Source organism: Bufo gargarizans, chromosome 8 (assembly GCF_014858855.1).
Source record: "Bufo gargarizans isolate SCDJY-AF-19 chromosome 8, ASM1485885v1, whole genome shotgun sequence".
NCBI lineage: Eukaryota > Metazoa > Chordata > Amphibia > Anura > Bufonidae > Bufo > Bufo gargarizans.
In genome coordinates, this window is record NC_058087.1 from 98,102,966 (window position 1) to 98,120,126 (window position 17,161).

Sequence of the window (17,161 nt, forward strand, 5' to 3'; positions counted from 1 at the left end):
GGTCTTGGTTTACTCGTACCCAGTCGGGGTAGGGAGATACCCATATCTCCCCATAGAAACCACCTACCGGTACCAGGTTTGGGTTCTACTTGTAGCCGGAACCCAGGCAGGTCCATTAGTCCCAGAACCATCTCCCTGTGACCCTCTGGTCTGAAGCTATGAACCCTAAAGGGTTTTGTGGGTCATTCACAGTCAGCCCAGAAGAGGGGGAGTTGACCCCTCCATGAGGCAGGTTAAAAGCCTGTTGCCAGCAAGTAGGCGCGGTCTTTCTCTGAAGAGGGGTCACATCCTACACATGTGTTTAGAGGGACCCAGGAAATAGCAGGAGATCACAGCCCCTCGTGTGGACTCCAGCTCAGGACATCACAAGGAACTTTCATCATACTTGATAACTTACTTTTACCCTGCTTAACCCAGTTGTACCCATATAATCTGTATCTGTAATCTCAGACCACTGTATATATTGTCTGTGTATATTGTGTCATATCTAGTGTGCTCTTACAGCGATTAAATCTATAATTTAACCTTGTGCTATCTTGTATCTCGATCACGAATCCCCACGTCTGTGTTTTGGCCTAGTTATAAGCTACCGCGGGTTGGTTTCTGACCCTATATAATCCCGTTAGCGGACCGGGCTTATATCAAACGAGAAACTGGTGGCAGTTACCCGGGCTGAGTGTGGGCTGTTTTCACTGTGGCAGTGGAAAGGCTCTTCCAGCTTGTTGCCTCTCTGTGCCCGCGTGGACAGGAGGTGTGTGTGTAAACTATACCAGCCTGACCTTACGTGCTCCTCTGGAGGGCGTAACTTCACGTTTTTGGTAAACGAGCGGTGGTATTCATCACAAGCCCTTTGACATTGAAGGTCATGCACCGCACCATGATGGTATGTGATGATATATAATATATGCAGGGTACAGCTCACCGAAGCAATCTGTATGCGTCGGTGGCTTCACACTAGTGGAACAACGGACCAAAGGCAAGACTGAGGTACACGATCCACCGGTATTGACGTTCAGGCACCTATAGCAGGAGAAAACACAATAGGGGGGGGGGGAGACAGGACAAGACAACACAAAGTCAGACAAACAAGCAACGATAAGCAACTATTCCCAGGGATGCAATCCCTGTCAGGGGCAAATAAGAAGTCCCTTTGGGGTGTAAGTGTCGAAGACCAACAAGTTGAGGTTGGCCAAAGAGCCAACCACAGGTATCTGAAAAAACAATTAACAATGGGGTGGGCCCTTCAGATAGCCTGCATCGTAATGTAGCAACAAGGTATCAACAACTGGCTTAACAGTAATAATAAACAACCAATATGGGGGTCCATCAGAGTCCAGCGACCCTGGGAGTGTGAAGAATTAAGGGCAGAGTTCAGGACGACCGAATCCTCCAGGCCAGTGGCGGTCAGGCAGGTGGACGGTGCCCTGATGACGTTGGTGACACAGAGAAGAGGATGCACTTGGGCATATGCGTGGTGGCGGAAGCGCTGGTGACTCAAACTCCCAATCCAACATGTCGGGTATAGGAATTCCGAGCGATTCACAAAAGGGGTGGAGATCCGAGAAGGAATGGAGAGTCTCTGTTCTTCCTTGATGACGGACCACTAGGGCAAAGGGGAATCCCCAGCGATAGGCAATCTGGTGGTCCCTGAGTGATGTGAGGAGAGGTTGAAGATGTCTCCTTTTCTAAAGTGTGAACCAGGATAGGTCAGGAAACAATTGCACAGGAGCGCCATCAAAATCAAAGTTGTGTAGAGATCTCACCTTCTTTAAGGGTGTAGTCGTGCACACAACAAAATACGTCCCTAGGACGTGCAGAAGAGCCCTTGGGCTTGAGTATTCTATGAGCTCTGTCCAGCTTGATCTTATGCGAGGGTGGTTGTCCGAAGATCATGTTAAATATGGCTTCCAGTGTGGCACAGAGGTCCTCATATCGGCGTCTTCAGGGTTTAGGGCAGTGCCCCAAACACTTCCCTAACCCCTGAAGACGCCGGTACACAACGAAACATGTCGGGGTGCAGGGTCACTTAGTAGTTTCAACACAGCAAGTACTCAGTTAGGAATACTTAGGTATACGCTACCAGACTATAATGGATAGTACGATATGCACCTGAAACATTGTACCTGATGTTAACTGGCAGCACGCAGCCAGTAGGGTAACATTGTATCCATCCTAGTTATGAGTTATTAGTAGAAACATTCACTATCAAGATAGAAAAAAACTAAGTGACTAGCTAGAGGTTTTAAATCAATTTCTTAATGATTGAGTATTAATAGCAAAACGAAATAAAAGCTAAGTTTTAGTGTTACTTAGGTGTAGGAAAAAGTGGTGTCAAACAGTCCTCATAGACACTAGTAGTAGTAATACAAAAAGTATAAAACTGCATCCTCCACCATTAGGGAAAAAAATATTAGTGATTATTGCTCTCTCACACTCTCATACTGGTCATTGGAAGTTCAACATAGCACTTCAAAGCAAAGAACTCTCTGAGGATATAAAGACAATAATTGTTGCTCTACATAAAGATGGCCTAGGGCTAGGCTATAAAAAGTTTGCTAAAACCCTGAAACTGAGCTGCAGTGCGGTGGTCAAGACCATACAGCGGTTTAAGAAGACAGGTTCCATTCAGAACAGGTCTCACAATGGTCGATCACAGAAGTTGAGTGCACATGCTCTGCATCATATCCAGAGGTTGTCTTTTCAAAATAAAGGTATGAGTGCTGCCAGCATTGCTGCAGCGGTTAAAGGGATGGGGTCAGCCTGTCAGTGCTCGGAACATATGCCGCACACTGCATCAAATTGATCTGCATGGCTGTCCTCCCAGAAGGAAGCCTAAAGATGATGCACAAGAGTTTGCTGAAGACAAGCAGACTAAGGACACGGATTACTGAAACCATGTCTTGTGGTCTGATGAGACTAAGATAAACATATTTGGTTCAGATGGTGTCAAGCGTGTGTCGTGGCAACAAGGTAAGGAGTACAAAGAAAAGTGTGTCTTGCCTATAGTCAAGCATAGTGGTGGGAGTGTCATAATTTGGGGCTGCATGAGTGCTGCTGGCTGTGGGGACCCAAAGTCCATTTAGGGAATCATCAATGCCAACATGTACTGTGACATACTGAAGAGAAGCATGATCCCCTCCCTTCAGAAACTGGGCTGCTTTATTCCAACATGATAAAGACCCCAAACACACCTCCAAGATGACCACTGCCTTGCTAAAGAAACTGAGGGTAAAGGTGCTGGACTGGCCAAGCATGTCTCCAAAAACCATATGGTGTTCCTTTCCTTCTGCACCCGCTGTGTGCCCGTACAGCAGTTTACGACCACACATGTGGTGTTTCTGTAAACTACAGAATCAGGGCAATAAATATAGAGTTTTGTTTGGCTGTTAACCCTTGCTTTGTTACTGGAAAATCTGCCAAAAAAGTGAAATTCTGAAATTTCATCTACATTTTCCTTTAATTCTTGTGTGACAGCTAAAGGGTTAACAAAGTTTGTAAAATCAGTTTTGAATACCTTGAGGGGTGTCGTTTCTAAAATGGGGCAATTTATGGATGTTTCTAGTATGTAAGCCTCACAAAGCTACTTTTCAGAAAAATGTCACGATTTGCTTCTAAACTTCTAAGCCTTCTAACGTCTCAAAAAAAAAAAAGAAAATGTAATTTACAAAATGATCCAAACATGAAGTAGACATGTGGGAAATGTAAAGTAATAACTATTTTAGGAGGTATCATTATCCGTTTTAAAAGCAGATAAATAGAAATTTTGAAAACTGATACATTTTGCATTTTAAAAAAAAATAAAAATGAAATATTTTTACTCAAATTTACCACTGTCATGAAGTACAATATGTGAGGAGAAAACAATCTCAGAATGGCTTGGATAAGTAAAAGCGTTTTAAAGTTTTCACCACATAAAGTGACACACGTCAGATTTGCAAAAAATGGCCTGGTCCTTAAGGTGAAAAATGGCAGGGTCCTGAAGGGGTTACAGATGGGGCAGGAAATCGTCGCCTCATGTTCTCTGAAGCAGTATTCTATACTGTATCACTGTCCTAAGGGCAGCAACACAGTTTAATTCAGGAGAGCAGCTGTGGAACTATCCAGGTACATAACTACCTGATGCTCCCAGTGTTAATTAACGCTAGAAGGGTCAAGTTGTTATATATCTATCCATCGACCACGAGGAATGCTTGGGTGGCCCCAAAGGAAACGGCCCACTAGGAGTCTTTCTAATAGGATCTATGGCGAGTCCGTAATTGGAAATATACAGTTGTATAAAATCAGTGTCTACTGCGCTATTTCACAATTCCCTCCCTCCATGCCCCCAAGTCTCCAATGCATTGACACATACCAGCCAGTCAGAGGCAACACCTTTGGAGTTCTATGAATAATTTTGCCATTCATAGAAAAGCAGATATTTAACAACAGAGTCTTAGATGAGTTGGCATGCACACACACCTTCTTCAGGCCGCAATATTGTACTTATTCCATTACAAGTGAGAAACACGCGCTATCTGCACGAGGAGGCACTGTTTTTACATCTCAGACTTGAAAAGGAATGTTTTTCAACTCCGAAACGCGTTGTCACCTATATGTAAATAAAATAGAATTGTTTCCAATCCCTCGAGGTTGTGGTTTTTGCGCCAAGAAGTATAAAAAAAACGGTGGACCCCTATCACTCCACACCCCTTTTACTGTCTCTCATCACTCCCCTGGAGGGCACCTCCACAAGTGAGAGGCGAACAATACTGGCAGCACGACCATCAATCAAATGCACGTCTACACTAGTGTTGTGCCTATGCTTACACAACACCAAAAGGTGAGCATAATCGCTACTTTTTCTCTAATCAACTGACCAAAAACTACTACCCTACAAGCACCTTTCCCTCTTTTGCCACATACCCATTTAAGAGTCTGGATTACTCATACCTTCTTTTCCCCACGCTCTACAAAGAACAGGCTATATTAGGGACTTTGGAAGTAGGACTACATTCTAACAACTGCTCAGGCTAAATTAGGAATTTCGGAAGTGCGACTACATTCTAACAACTGCCCATGCAGACAGAGGATCTCCTTCTAAGGCCTCATGCACATGATCAGATATATTTTGTGGTCCGCAAAATATGGATACCGTCTATGTTGTGTCTCCATTTTGCTCACTTGCAGGATAACAGGCTGAGCTGGATGGACAAATGTCTTTTTTCGGCCTTACATACTATGTTACCTATTGACTTCATTGTCTGTGGTCCACATTTTGTGGACAAGTATAGGACATGTTCTTTCTTTTTAAGGAACGGAAATGTTTGTTATGCAAGAAGATAGAATATGTCTGCAAAATGCAGACCATGGTCCCCCTAAAGTTGAAGTCCGCAAAAAAGATTCGGACAACACACAGACCGCATCTGTATCGGATCTGCAATTTATAGACCAAAAAACTGATATGTCTGCAAATTGTGCACCATGGACCCATTGAAGTCAGTCTGCAAAAGAAATATAGATGGCTCACGTCCCTATTGTGCAGATCCACAATCAGCAGACCTCAAAACAGATATGGTTGTGTGCATGAGGCACAACTACTAAATTATTGATAATTGTCATCCATTTTTTATATATAGCTATGTACTGTCATGCCTTTTCAGAAGTGTAACCAATTATATTCACTTATTTTAGTCAGGATAGATATTCATTGCCTTTAAGAGCAATGTTGGTTTATATTCACTATTTTGTATGAATCTTAATGTAGGCCAAAGTAGGTCCATGGGAAGATTTTTGTGTTGTTCAAAAGAACAAATGTTATTGTAACAATTAATTATATATCTAGGCAGTTGAAATACACATCACACAGAAGTAAAGGCTTCACTATCTTTGTTATCTGAATATAAATGTGAGAATTATCTAGATGTTCTTCAAAATATGTATGCATGTATCAAAGTTTGTCTCTTAGCTCTGAGATAAGGACTCCATGGACGCAGCAAGTGCTAATTACATCCATGGTTTGGTATTTGCTAATGAGCAGAAAGTCTGTGATGTCTGTGGACACCTATAATCAACCTTAATTTTGTATAAGAAAATCAATAAGATATATGTATTGGGTTATATTGTTACCTCCTTTTAAGGACAGTTATGTATCTGTTATCATATATGTTTTAGGGACGTATATATTCCTATAATGTATTCAAAACAGCTTAAGTATGGGCTTTGTTAATTAATATCTGTGGTACCGTTGGTGTAACAGGGGAGGCACGGATATCTCTGTGAGAAAACAAAGTTTATTCATATTTTTATCAGTCTTATAAGTCAACAATGTGGGAAACATTCAAAAGGCGTCTAAGAGTCTGTCTCTAATTGGTAAGAAGTGTTAAAATGTATCAGTTAGTTTTAAATTAGGCTTCCAAATACCAGGTGTGTATAGAGAAAATATAGTCAGATTTACATAGTTAACTCTTTGGGGCATGAAGTGCGTGACTTATACAACAGTGCCACCTAGGTATGAGTAGGCAACACTACACCAGTAGCAAAAGTGCATTCTGGGTAGTGTTATGACGTCACGCCCTTTATCAATATACACGCCCATCCAATAGTGATTGGAAAGTTCCAAACTGGAGGGGTGTTTTCATCTGATAAGTTTTTGGTACATACGGAAAGAAAGGAAAAAGGAGAGGAAAAAAAAACAAAGAAAGAAAGGGAGATTCCTGGAAAAACTCGGGATTATCGGGAAACTCTTGAGAGCAGACTTCCCCTAGACTCTGCACATCACTTGACCCTTGGGAAATGTATATTTTGTTTTATGTAGTATTGGTATAGATTAATTGGCTTGATACTTAGTCAAACCCCGCTTATTGCGGACGGATAGTGTTAGTACCACATCAGTATCGGCAGATTCAGTGAAGATGCATATCACTGAATACAAGATCTGATATTGGTTACAAGAGAGCTTCTATGTCGGGAATCTTTATATTCCCTAGTTTGATATCAAGCTGATAATTTATAAGTTTCATTGCAATAATACTCATACAATCTGAGATTGGTCATCGTTTTGGGCAGAGAAAGGGCTTGTTTGTCTCATTTTCATTAGTGAGTTTCTGTGTATAATCAATTGATATATATCTCTTATAATTTTAAGCAGCATTGCATTCTTATACTGGTTGAATAATAGATTGTGAGACACTGGCCTTGGTGTTAAACTTGTGCTCTGTTGCCACCATCTAGTGGCAGATTTGGGGTACTACAGTTTTCTTTTATCATTGGTTTTATATTCACTGTTATTGATTGTATTTAAAATTATTATATAATAAATCATTTATATTTTTGCATAGACGCTTCTACCCTGTTTTACTGATTGCACAAAATAATTAGGTTCTCGATCGAACTCTTGGAGGCGGATCAATATCATTCACATAATTTTTCTTTTGATCCGTTAATTTTTTTTTTATATAGAGCATTTGCTTTATATACTTGACAGTACATATTCTTTCCCAACATTATATATATATATATATATATATATATATATACACACACACACGCACACATTCTCTTGTTTATATTTGTATTTTATATATATATCTCGTATGTATACTTTTTATCAACCATTACCCATTTTTTATATATAATAAAAAAGAATGTAACATATATACTGTAACGGCACCGTTTCAGCAGACAAGGGGCTAAAATCCGTTTAGGCGATATGCCCCTTTCCGAGAGAGAGGCACAGCTACTGCAGAACACCAACCTCCCGAACTGGATACAAAATAGCACTCCAAACTGGAACCTCGCAAGTAGCTGCCAGTCAGACGAACAGGAAAAGCATTCAGTCGGCTTACACTCCTGGCAATCAGTCTCCAACAGCATACAGGGAATCCCCCCAATAACGAGACAAGGCTCCGTCTTGAGGGTCAGCAGTGATCTGACGTGCTGGCACACCCAGCCTGGTTTTTATTAGTTGTTGCAAATACAGGACAGATACAACATATCCCCACAATGCATCATGGTTTCCTCCCCTCTGTCCCGGAGACGACCGAAGACAATCCAATTATCTCTCAGGACAAAAGGGAGATCACCAATACACATGTGGAGACAACAGGACAGGAATCACCACCAAACACACAATGGCACACCCCACAGCAAACACAGACATTTAACATATCCCCAGATAGCTCAAGTCTGAGTGCATATCATTAGGTGAATGGCACTCAGAATACATGAATACAATAATATTAGCTATCTGGGTGCCCTCACATAACATACAATTTAACCGAACGCATAATAACATAAAATACAATTCTACAGACAGATTTAAGCTGTGCGGCCGGTCTGTTTTCTCCTTTAAAGTTACTATGGGCCATAATCCTGAGGCAAGAGGCTTTTAAACAGTCCTCTCCAAAACCCAGTGGCAAGGTTGGTTTCGCCACACATCTCCCCCCCCCAGGGAAGACTAACCAGATACCTGACCTCACGCCGGTCGGTACCTGAGTTAGTCTGGCAGGCCACCCACAACCAAATACTGGACCTGCTGAATTTCGTAGCCTGTCTCTGTCCAGTGAATCCACCAAGATTATATTTGTAGCTGGTACTCCCGGTCTCTGAGTTGCTCCCTGGCTTGGAGTGGAGGTTGCTTTGTGGGCAGGGATCAGCGGGACTCTGCCCTGGTACCATCACTACCACGGAAGAAGCCTGGTTGGAGTCTGGTTGTTGGAGGGAGAAACCGACTGTCCCCCCTTTGGCTAAACTGCCCTGTTGCTGGGGGACAGGAACAACTGTCCCTACCCCCTGTGCTGTAAGTGCAGAGACCACGGTCCCATCTGCACAGCTGTGGGGCTTACTGTCTCCCCCTGGTGCGTTAATCTGCCGCTGGGAAGAGGGGGTAACGAGCTCCTCTCCCATACATACTTCCAGCCGCTGGGGAGGGCGACCGACCGCCTCCGCTCCCAATACAGTGTCCTGCTGCTGGGGAAAGGAGACTGGGCTCTCTATTCCCTGTAGGACACTCTGCCGCTGGGGGACAGGACCGACTGTCTCTGCCCCCTGTAACTCCGTCTGCCGCTGGGGAATGGAGACTCGGCTCCCAATTCCCAAAAAATCATGCTGCTGCTGGGGGGCAGGAACAACTACCTCTGCCCCCTGCAACTCAGCCTGCCGCTGGGGAGGGAGGCCGCTGCTCTCCCCTCCCTGCACTTCACACTGCCGCTGGGGAATGGAGACTAGGCTCCCAATTCCCTGCAGGACCGGCGGAGAGACCTCGGTCCCATCTCTACCGGCCACCTGGGGTCCTTCCCAGTAACACTCTACAATATCTGCCCAGCTGAATGGGTCTGGATCTGGGTCTGTCACCTTACCGTCCTGTTGAGCCTTCTCAATGGAGTGGAAGAGATCTCTGTAGTCCTGCTCCAGTTCCCACTCCAGGGTTGCTAGGTGAGCCAGGTCTTGCTCTACTTCATGGGGGTCATCCCACTCATGCCTAGCCTCCCTCTCATAGAAAATGTCCTGAAGTCTGGACTGTGCAGGGCTCCCGAAGTCAGGCTCTGCAAAGGACTCCCATAACAAGCCAGGACCATCAAACTCCTCTCCCTCTGGCTTGTCATGCTCAGCTGTCCAGGGTATAAACTGTGCCACATACCACCAAAGCGCCTGGTAGGCATCCTCCAGCCATAGCTCCTGCCATACCCGGTGCTGTAGTTCTATCACCCATTCCTCCAGGGGCTGCTCTCCCAGGAAGGACATCCGCAGGGCCACTTGCTTCTGCAACCGCTGCTCTTCACTGGGGAGACTCTCACCTCGCTGGTATTGTACATTATCCAGGGCCTGGTACCAGATGCCTTTCCTTATTGCATCCCGGCCATCCAGGTCCTCCTCCTCGTATAACACTGCTGGTTCCATCCTGGTGCTTTTAGGGTCGCTGTACTGGGACATGCGTTGCCCTTAAATTGTAGAATCCAAAGAAATTGTGTCTCCTGTAGCTGTCCTTCTGGCTGTAGGAACGATCCCGCTGCTTGCCACCAATGTAACGGCACCGTTTCCGCAGACAAGGGGTTAAGATCCGTTTAGGCGATATGCCCCTTTCCGAGAGACAGGCACAGCTACTGCAGAACACCAACCTCCCGAACTGGATACAAAATAACACTCCAAACTGGAACCTCGCGAGTAGCTGTCAGCAGGCGAACAGGGACAGCATTCAGTCGGCTTACACTCCTGGCAATCAGTCTCCAACAGCATACAGGGAATCCCCCCAATAACGAGACAAGGCTCCGTCTTGAGGGTCAGCAGTGATCTGACGTGCTGGCACACCCAGCCTGGTTTTTATTAGTTGTTGCAAATACAGGACAGATACAACATATCCCCACAATGCATCATGGTTTCCTCCCCTCTGTCCCGGAGACGACCGAAGACAATCCAATTATCTCTCAGGACAAAAGGGAGATCACCAATACACATGTGGAGACAACAGGACAGGAATCACCACCCAAACACACAATGGCACACCCCACAGCAAACACAGACATTTAACATATCCCCAGATAGCTCAAGTCTGAGTGCATATCATTAGGTGAATGGCACTCAGAATACATGAATACAATAATATTAGCTATCTGGGTGCCCTCACATAACATACAATTTAACCGAACGCATAATAACATAAAATACAATTCTACAGACAGATTTAAGCTGTGCGGCCGGTCTGTTTTCTCCTTTAAAGTTACTATGGGCCATAATCCTGAGGCAAGAGGCTTTTAAACAGTCCTCTCCAAAACCCAGTGGCAAGGTTGGTTTCGCCACATATACATATAAAACCTTTTTTGTATTTGCTATCCTAATACTATTTTTTAATCTTTTATCTATTTTTTATTTTTATTATTTAGTATTTTTTGTTTTTATTTATTTTTATGTTTTAGTTATATGCCCACTAAAATTATAGATTTTAACTACTTCATGTCCCTTATAATTTACATGGTGTGTCCCTTATAATTATAATCTTACACTAATATAGAAAGTATACTGTATATTCAAAATAACAAGTGCCCAAATAATACCAACAGAGCATAAAAAGATAAAAGCCGGAATTAGACTTACCGGTAATTAATTTTCCACAAATCCACCATGACGGCCCAGAGAGATTGATCCCTGACCTCTGTAGGGGCAGGAACAGAGATAGGTTTAAAAGGACCCCTCCCACCACCATTCAAGAGTGAGTTCCAGATTATAGTGCCACAATCCCACAATCACCAGTTAACAAGTGAAACAAGAAAGTGTTTTTTTTTTTTGTTTTTTTGGTATTAACTCATACCAAATCATTGGAGTAAAATGTTTTTTTTTTTTTTTTGGGTGTGATATCATGCCGTCATGGTGGATTCGTGGAAAATGAATTACCGGTAAGTCTAATTCCGGCTTTCCACTTCACCACCATGACGGCCCAGAGAGACATAACAAATTATATACGTCTTAGGGTGGGGCAGCGGCCCGTAGGACCTTGCGACTAAAGGCCGGGTCTGAGGACCTGGATAAGTCAAGTCTATGTTTAATGAAGGTGTTTACACTAGACCAGGTTGCAGCCTGGCATATTTTAGCTAGGGAAGCTCCTGCCCTTTCAGCAAAAGAGGCAGACATGGCTCTCGTGGAGTGAGCCCGAATGACCTCTGGACAACTGATGCCTTCGATCTTGTAGCAGTCTGAAATAGTCTGTTTTACCCATCGGGCAATGGTAGATGTGGAGGCTGCCTTCCCGTTATTTTTACCACAGAAGAGCACTAATAAGTTGTCCACCTTCCTCAGGTCCCTAGTGACCTATAGGTATTTTAGCACTGTTCGTTTGACGTCCAGGGTATGGAAACGTTCTTCTCCAGAATTCTTAGGGTTCTCACAAAAGGAGGGAAGAATGGTCTCCTGGTTCCTATGGAAGTCTGTTACTACTTTTGGCAAAAACGTTGGGTCTAGCCTCAAGGTAACACGATCCTCCTGTATTGTGAGGTATGGTTGTCTTATTGACAATGCTTGGATCTCGCTCAATCTTTTTGCTGATGTTATTGCAATAAGAAAAGCCGCCTTCTGAGAAAGATGCTTCAGAGCACTTGAGTCCAAGGGTTCGTAGGGGCGGACCTGTGAGTCCACTAAGGACAGTGTTTAAGTCCCAGGTAGGCACCCTTGATTTGAGAGATGGTCTTAGTCTGGCTGCAGACCTCAGGAATCTTTGGATCCATCTATGGCTGGCTAATTCAGAATCGAAATAGGCACTAAGTGCTGAGACCTGGACACTCTAAGGGTAGAAGGACTTAACCCTGACTCTAATCCTTTCTGCAAGAAATCCAGAATCTTCAGTATATTAGGTTTGGTTTGGTCTGGGGCTTCGTCGCCTGACCAGGTACAGAATTTTTTCTAGATATTAAAATAAATGGAGTTAGTCACCTTCTTTCAGCTGGCCTTCAAGGTAGAAATAACCCCCTCAGAGAGACCTCTACATCTTAGAAGGTTGGACTCAGGATCCAAGCCGAGAGATTGAAGATTTCCGGATGGGGATGGAGAACCGGCCCCTGGATCAGGATATCCTTCCTCTTTGGGAGAATAAAAGCTTCCTGTGGGGAGAGTTTGGTTAGAACCGAGAACCAGCTCCTCTTGGGCCAGAACGGGGTGACCAGGATTACTCTGGCCCTGTCCCTGATGATTTTTTGGAGAACCTTTGGGATTAATGGGAACGGAGGGAAGGCATATGCAATGTCCCAGTTCCAGTGCAGGGAGAAGGCGTCAATCGATAGGGGCCTGTCCCTTGGGTTTAGGGATCAAAAGGTTGATACCTTTGCGTTTATCCTTATAGCGAATACCAGTGGGAGGCCCCACCTCTGGACAATCAGATTGAAGATGTCCCTGTTCCTAAAGTGAGAGAGGCAGCCCATTAAATTTATGTCAATCTGGTATAGGAGCATTACTTAGATGCAGTATATCAGCAGACCCCCAGGGGGAGGGGAACAGTGGATACCTACTAAGGTGCACCCCCCCCTTGCCATCTGTGAAGCTGCCGGCTGCTCAGGTGGGCTACTCACACAGGGGCGCTCTGGAGCGGTCTGCTCCTTCTTCTGCAGCTCCTTTTGCTGTGTCTGCTTCTCCTGGTCCGACATGTCCTCCGGTCAGAGAGCGATGCAGAGAGCGCAGCAGGCAGAGTGCTTGGAAGCATTTTTTTATAGAGGCCCCATCCACTTCCGGGTTTCGCCGGCGACCTGGAAGTGATGTCAGACGCGCGTGACTGAGCAGAACGTCCTTCCAGTTGGCTCCCCCACAGGGAGGTAGGCGACCGGCGGCAGCTCAGGGCAGGCTTCCCTCAACAGGGAGCGTGACTCTGCCAGCTTTAGAACTAAGTCCGCCGGAGAGCACGGGACACTTTCCTGGATGAAGAACCCGCAAAGGAGGAAAGAAGCACCGCCAATGCAGTCACCCAGGTACCCTTAAAAAATAATAAACAAGGTCCACTTCACCTCCCTTAAACCTATCTCTGTTCCTGCCCCTACAGAGGTCAGGGGTCAATCTCTCAGGGCCGTCATGGTGGTGAAGTGGAAATCAGCACTTACAGACGTGGACAAAATTGTTGGTACCCTTTGGTCAATGAAAGAAAAAGTCACAATGGTCACAGAAATAACTTTAATCTGACAAAAGTAATAATAAATTAAAATTCTATAAATGTTAACCAATGAAAGTCAGACATTGTTTTTCAACCATGCTTCAACAGAATTATGTAAAAAAATAAACTCATGAAACAGGCATGGACAAAAATGATGGTACCCCTAACTTAATATTTTGTTGCGCAACCTTTTGAGGCAATCACTGCAATCAAACGCTTCCTGTAACTGTCAATGAGACATCTGCACCTCTCAGCAGGTATTTTGGCCCACTCCTCATGAGCAAACTGCTCCAGTTGTGTCCGGTTTGAAGGGTGCCTTTTCCAGACTGCATGTTTCAGCTCCTTCCAAAGATGCTCAATAGGATTGAGGTCAGGGCTCATAGAAGGCCACTTTAGAATAGTCCAATTTTTTCCTCTTAGCCATTCTTGGGTGTTTTTAGCGGTGTGTTTTGGGTCATTGTCCTGTTGCAAGACCCATGACCTGCGACTGAGACCAAGCTTTCTGACACTGGCTAGTACATTTCTCTCTAGAATTCCTTGATAGTCTTGAGATTTCATTGTACCCTGCACAGATTCAAGACACCCTGTGCCAGACGCAGCAAAGCAGCCCCAGAACATAACAGAGCCTCCTCCATGTTTCACAGTAGGGACAGTGTTCTTTTCTTGATATGCTTCATTTTTTCGTCTGTGAACATACAGCTGATGTGCCTTGGCAAAAACTTCGATTTTTGTCTCATCTGTCCACAGGACATTCTCCCAGAAGCTTTGTGGCTTGTCAACATGTAGTTTGGCATATTCCAGTCTTGCTTTTTTATGATTCGTTTTCAACAATGGTGTCCTCCTTGGTCGTCTCCCATGTAGTCCACTTTGGCTCAAACAACGACGGATGGTGCGATCTGACACTGATGTTCCTTGAGCATGAAGTTCACCTTGAATCTCTTTAGAAGTCTTTCTAGGCTCTTTTGTTACCATTCGGATTATCCGTCTCTTAGATTTGTCATCAATTTTCCTCCTGCGGCCACGTCCAGGGAGGTTGGCTACAGTCCCATGGATCTTAAACTTATGAATAATATGTGCAACTGTACTCACAGGAACATCTAGTTGCTTGGAGATGGTCTTATAGCCTTTACCTTTAACATGCTTGTCTATAATTTTCTTTCTGATCTCTTGAGACAGCTCTTTCCTTTGCTTCCTCTGGTCCATGTCGAGTGTGGTACACACCATATCACCAAACAACACAGTGATTACCTGGAGCCATATATATATAGGCCCAATGGCTGATTACAAGGTTGTAGACACCTGTGATGCTAATTAGTGGACACACCTTGAATTAACATGTCCCTTTGGTCACATTATGTTCTGTGTTTTCTAGGGGTACCATCATTTTTGTCCATGCCTGTTTCATGAGTTTATTTTTTTACATAATTCTGTTGAAGCATGGTTGAAAAACAATGTCTGACTTTCATTGGTTAACATTTATAGAATTTTAATTTATTATTACTTTTGTCAGATTAAAGTTATTTCTGTGACCATTGTGACTTTTTCTTTCATTGACCAAAGGGTACCAACAATTTTGTCCACGTCTGTACATCCAGCAAATATACAATGAATCATGTGGATCAAAAAATTTAACCAATAGGGACCCCAAAACGTCTAAACAGACCGACAAGCTGTGCTTTTGTTCGGCCAGTAGCAATATAATAACACTAATACACCGACACTATATGCTGTGACCGGGAGTGTGCAGTCCCACTGCCGGTCATTAGCAGACCTGAGCGCTGGTAACAATACCATCCCGTTTGGATCCCTCCGATATCATCTCCTCAGGAGCCCACTAGAAGATCCGGGCTGACGCTCTGCGACAGGGAACAGCACGATCCGCTGGTAACTTCTGCCCCAAAATGCCAGGAATAAAAATCAACCGACAGGATGCACCTTCCTTCAAAAAATAGGAGTAATATATTATTATCGCGTCCATGCTGCAACCTGCAGTACACATCTCCCGCTGCCGGTCAGTGCCAGACCTGATTTCTGTTGATAATACGATCCCCTTTGGATCCCACCTGCAGATTGTAGTTTGAATCCTGCGGTAGGTGACAGCGCGACCTGCGATTAACCTCTTTACTTTCCCCTGCTGCAAGTAGCTGAATAAAACACAGCAGGAGATTGTGAGTGCAAGGATAGGACTGCCCGAGCAAGTCCCCTCCCCGACACATAGACACTTATTACCCAAACGTATAAACACATCTTTGCTCTACCTGGAAATTACATATAGATAGCAATTAGCAGATGTACAGCAACTAGCCTTCATCTCGATGTCAGTCAGATATGTTATTATTTTTAATTTTTTTTTAAATATTAAAATCTCTGTATAACACATTTCCTAATAATAATAATAAAAAAAAACATTATGAACTCCATAGATCCCAGCATATAAAGAATGACCTCATTTTCCCCACCCCATTCTAGATTGTGGACTCCAGGAGGAGGACTTCTATCTTACAGCTCCAGTCTAGGATCACCTATCCCGCGGCTGCTTCAAACCCACGTGACTGTAGCATTTCACGTGACGGCCCATGGCGTTTGGACACAACCCTGTGTTCTGCCAGATTCTTATACCTTGGCAGAACGGTATACAGGAATTGATGCAGCCGCACAGGAATCAGCTGGAGCAGCTGGATTAGCAAAAAATCATTGCAGCGCCGCAGGGGGACTTCATGCACATGCACGAAGCCGTACACCGTGCACACTTAGGGGTAGGTAGATTTTCCAGCGCAAAATGTTCCATCAGATCTCCCTACCCCTGAATGCGCACACGCGCACAAATCATCAGGAGCAGTTTATCCTTACCACGGAGATCAGTGCAGAATATCAAGGTCACCACATAGCAGAGCTGAGTGCTCGATATTGGGGTCACCACAAAAGCGGTGTCCCCCAATATCCCACACTCAGCTCTGCTATGTGGTGACCTCGATATTCTGCACTCAGCTCTGTACACCGCAAAGTCCTTCTCCTGCGGCGCTGCAATGATTTTTTGCTAATCCAGTGGATGTGCGCTTACGCAGCACCGCACACACCCTCCTCCAGCTGATTACTGTGCGGCCACATCACTTCCGGTATAGCGTTCTGCCAAGGTATAGGAATCTGGCAGAAATCCTTCCTACAGCGTTAGATTTCCCTACCCTCACCACTCCCGGCCACATCAGACATGACGTGCAGAGGTGTTCCGGTAGGGAAATTTCACAGAGTTAGCTGGACACCAGCTGACACTGTGCATGCGCCGGGGGCCTCACCAGCGGTTAGGGTAAGGAAAAATTACAGGCCAGTGCTTTTTCCCTACCCTAACTGCTGGTGAGGCTCCCGGCGCATGCGCAGTGTCGGCCGGTGTAACGTTATACTTCCCTACTTCGTGAGATTTCCCTACCCTCGTCACTTCCGGTCACACTGCAGGCGCAGAACGAAGGGTTAGGGAAATTTCACAGCAGAGTGCGCATGCGCCAGGAGCCTTGCCGGGGTTAGGGTAGGGAAAAATTATGGGCCAGTGCGCAGGTGCGGTGATCG